A 4,894-nucleotide genomic window follows, 5' to 3' on the forward strand; every position below is an offset into this window, starting at 1 on the left:
GGGGAATCGAAGCCCTGTCGTCCAGCCCGTAGCCTCAACTACTTAGCTATCCTTCGCTATAGAACTATAAATTTAATAAAAGTGTTACAGTAAATAATACTAAGTACTTTTATCTAATTTTACGTATAAAACAGAATATAACATTTTAATGTTTCAGATGATGATATTAATATTTTATTTTAAAGGCTACTATAATGTAAAGTACATTCATCTGTCTCAGATTATAGACTAGTGGTAGGTTCTTTTGAACGCAGTAATGAACCTCTGGCTGCCATAAAATTATTGGAAACTTCACGGCATATAGTGAGCGTCTGCAAGACAATTACTTAACAATGAGACAACACAGACAATAGTGTCAGGGTTAATTTATTGCTGTTATAGTATGCATCTACCTGTTTCGATCCTGTCATATCATCATCAGGTAGATTCACAACAAATAGATATAGTCCCAGAATTACAAGCTAAATTTAAAACAAGTTTCCATCCATTTTCCGCACCAACATAGCTCTAAGATTTATAATTTATTATTAGAACTTTAAAAAATACTTCAGCTTGACGATTTTGATTATCTTGCAGCTGCTAAATTCTCAAGAAAGGTTCTGCTGTCTTGAATTAATTAGTTATAGTATCGGAAAAGTAAAAAATGTTATATCAAAATGAAACTAGAGAGAGAAAATAAACAATACATTTTCAACCATGTATATAAAACGTATGACATTGGTAAGCGCACATCTGAACCGCTTTGCTACGTGTATAAGGCTGTTTTTATTACATTGAAACGTTCATTATCGGAGCGAAAGAGAGAGTGAATGTTTGACCTCAAATTACAACTGTAACAGAAAACAAATTCAGTGGACTAAAGTTGAATTATCACAGTTTACAAACTACAAATACATACGTACGTTTTTCCCCTTTGTGAATAAAAACCGAACTTCAAAAAAGAAGAAACGATTTTGTACCCGGAGATAAAACTTATATTTCCTGTTCGTTACTGAAAAAAGGAATCAAATTTATAAAAAATTAGCTTTCGGAATTCGGAATCGTAGGCTTCGCTTGGGAATCGGCAAATAGAACAAAAACTATAACGACGTATAGGCCGCTCTATAGCTTAAGCGGTTAGTCGCTGGCTTCCCTGATTCGATCCCGGTTCTTGTCAAGTGGTATTTGTGGTGGACAAAGTAGCACTGGGGCAGGTTTTCTCCGAGTACTTCGGTTTCCCCTGCCAATCTTCATTCCACCAAATTCTCCATCATCATAATCACTCGGGGCAGGTACAATAGGCCAATCAGTAGCCGACGTGCTGAGTGGACCCAGCTGGACTCCCCCCCCCCAACCAAGCGAATTAAAAAAGAAATAAAATATAAGGACGAATAACTGAGGAAACTTTCTTTTCTTTTAGTCCACTTATCGATCCCATTTGTCCCGTGGAGTAGAGTTCTTGTTGAGAAGATAACACTTTCTGACATCTTCTGGGATATGACACCGTATAGTTCGGTAGAAATACACTGACGTTATGGAAGACACTATTGCATCCATCTTCAGTGTAGTATACACATACGTAAAGCAAGTAATGAGCAAGAAGCAAGAAATCAGCCGCTGCTCACCCTGAAGAAAGAGGATGTGCGTTTCTCGGAAATTTTCGTGAAATTATAAAGGAGTACACAGGGTCAAATCCCGTAAGATAGTATGTATGCTCTTCATAGTTACCGCTGTGGTACCCTCAAATCAACAATCAGCACCCCCCTCCCCTCTACGGTTCATGTAGCTTTATTATACACTCAACGATCCAAGTAGAACGGAAAATTTTAAGAAAGAAAGACGAATATAAATGGAGGTACATAAAGTTATATGGTTACTAAATTAGACAGAAAATGTTATTCTTATTTTTATGTGTTTGAAAGTTATGAAAGTGCTTCCATGTAGAGATACTGAGATAAAACATTTAACATTTTATGTCTGTCCATCTTTCGAATCTTACGCGGAAGAAACTTTATGTGGCATTTTATGTTTTCCTCATCCCTCCTGATTTCCGTTTCTTTTCGCTGTGGAACAGTGCAGGCTGGGTCTCAGTTCCGGTCAGACTGAACGGGAACCACGTGGGACTGGGGGCCAAACCGAAGTGCTCCTAACAACATCATTTGAGGAACAAATATATATTTCTGTATCTTACTTCAACAACATGCCTAGACTTCTGAAACAGATGTTATATAGCTATAGTGATCTGGATATGATTTCGAGCGATGTAACATTCTGTTACCGGTGACTAACAATCATAGTCTTCCGGGATGTGATACCGTGTCGTGTCGTAGACGTTCACAGAAGTTTTTAGCAGAGCAAAAGTAAAAATACTTAAAAAGTTCTTGAAGTTAAAAAGTTAAAAACTTAACAGATGGAAGAAGATTTTAAACAAGAAGGGGCTACTGCTATTCCCTAAGAATTTCTACGAGTACTACAGCATTCTGAAAAAAGAGATCTTCCATTTCCGAATAATAGCAATTCAGTCTAATTAAAAACAAACACACTTTAGTTTTGTTACAATCATTAGCACCGGTCACTGTAGCCGAGGGGTCTGAGGCATGTACTGTCTTCGGTCGCTCGGAAGCCGGGATCGTGGGATCGAATCCCACATAAGGCATGGATGTTTGGTATGTGTATGTGTTTATTGTGTGTTGTGTTGCCCTGTGCTTAGGTAGAGGCATTGCAACGAGCTGATCACTCGTCCAAAGAGTCCTACCCTCTTTAAAATGATCAAAATTAAAAAAAAAAATAAACCTCGACACCGTAAAAGTATAACAGGAACGGATGAAATAATTATAGTCGTTGTCAAAACAGCCCTTTTTGAACCATAGCCTTCTTTAGAAGATTCTGTCAGACTCGGTATTAAATAAGCCTATCCTCTTTTCTCTATTTTTTTTTTGTTCCGTAAAAATACTTCTGTTACGTCGAAGCCCCAAGTCTGGAGGCCCAGGTCTCTATATTTATATCCCCTCAGTTCTATCCCCAAGCCACGGATTTCCTTTCCGCCGCCTCCTGCGACTCGCAAGGCTACGGTGAGGGTATTCTAACCAGCCTCCACACGGGGTACATTTAGTTTACGTGGAATAAAGGAGATGTAGCACGAATGGCAAACACGAAAAATATATCAATCATTTCTGTATGAAACATGAAGGAAAGAGATAATTTTATTGACCTGGAACTAGATGGGAGGATCATATTAGGATGGTAAAAAAGTAAAGTTGTCCCTGTGCTTAACTAATTAAGCACTACATCTGAAGACGCATGGGGGAGTAGATGTATAGATCCATACTTTCTTGACTTCGGCATTAGTTGGATGCGAGTGGTCAGCTTCACGTCTCTGCCGCTTTATCTCCAGGGAAAGCGCCCCCGATAACCTTATGATAGGAGGTTGGATGGGCCTCAGAGCCGGTCTGGAAGACATCAGAAATGAAAATTCTTGCCCCCACCTGGACTCAGACTCAGAACATTTTGTCGTCTAGTCCATAGCTAGTTTCTATACCGACTGAGCTATTGTGGTTCTCCATATTTGGATGGACCTTAAGGAAATATAGTGTGATAACAGGAGAGTTGATTCATCCCGTTCACGTCAGTGTAAAACGGAGGGGTCTTGAGAACATGTAATTGCAGTTTCAGGTTACATAAAGAGCGTGGAATGTCTTAACCACGTGAACAACTTGAGAGTCCCAACAACTGTACATCATATCTGAGCTAGTCTGGTTAGTTATCCCTGGACTCAAATGGAGAGATTAAGTAAAATCACGATAAGCTGAGGTAGGATAAATTGTAACGTTGTCGAAAATCGATCCGATGATATTAAGAATATGAGTACAAAACGATAACACTATCAGAGTCTACTGGATATGATGGAATAGACTGAGCTTGTAAAATTCCATGAAGCGCAAAATTTCCTATCACAATTCCTGAAAACAGGTACACCGTTTGAGGGAGGCGTTGCTTTATGCTCTGTCCCTAAGCTTCCTGTGGTAGCCGGCATATTGATTTGTGGACGGGAACAGTTTCTGGAAAGACCAGCACACAATAACCGCGCAGAAAACTACTCCTTACACGCAAGATTGTTCACAAAACAATAACATTTCATGTGAAATACTTAAAATGATTTCAGTGATCATGACGGGAAATGTAGCATGCAGGGGGGAGAAGGATATAGGATTTTGGTCAGAAAGCCAGAAGTAGAGACCACGAGGAAGACCTAGATATATATGTACAATAATATTAAAAATGGGTCTTAGAGAAATGGGTCGGGGGTAGTGTGGACTAGATTCATCTGGCTCAAAATAGGGGCCAGTAGAGGGCTATTATGAACACGGTAATGAACCTTGGGGTTCCATAAAATATTGGGAAATTCTTGAGTAGCTGAACGACTAGCGGCTTCTGAAGAAGGAATCAGTTGTAGGATTATTCATTTTTCAGTGATCATAGTCATCTCGTGCAACTGTGACCACATTTGAGTGTTGAATATGAGGAAAGGTCAACGACGACTAGTTACTATAGGATTCTGATGATGGTGTATAACACACTGATATGTTGGGATTTTGGACTTTATCCATCGTCCTGGTTTTTAAGATAACAAATAAAAACACGACGTTTCGGAAACTGGATCTGTTTCCGTCCTCAGGTGAAGGAAAACACCTATTCAGTTGGGTCCCTTAGAAAGAGCTAGCCTCAATCACTGTCCAGTTTGTCCACTGTTTGTCCATTGATTGAGGCTAGCTCTTTCTAAGGGACCCAACTGAATAGGTGTTTTCCTTCACCTGAGGACGGAAACAGATCCAGTTTCCGAAACGTCGTGTTTTTATTTGTTATCTTAAAAACCAGGACGATGGATAAAGTCCAAAATCCCAACATATCAGTGTGT

The sequence above is a fragment of the Cryptotermes secundus genome, unplaced genomic scaffold (assembly GCF_002891405.2).
Source record: "Cryptotermes secundus unplaced genomic scaffold, Csec_1.0 scaffold964, whole genome shotgun sequence".
In the NCBI taxonomy this organism is placed as follows: Eukaryota; Metazoa; Arthropoda; class Insecta; order Blattodea; family Kalotermitidae; genus Cryptotermes; species Cryptotermes secundus.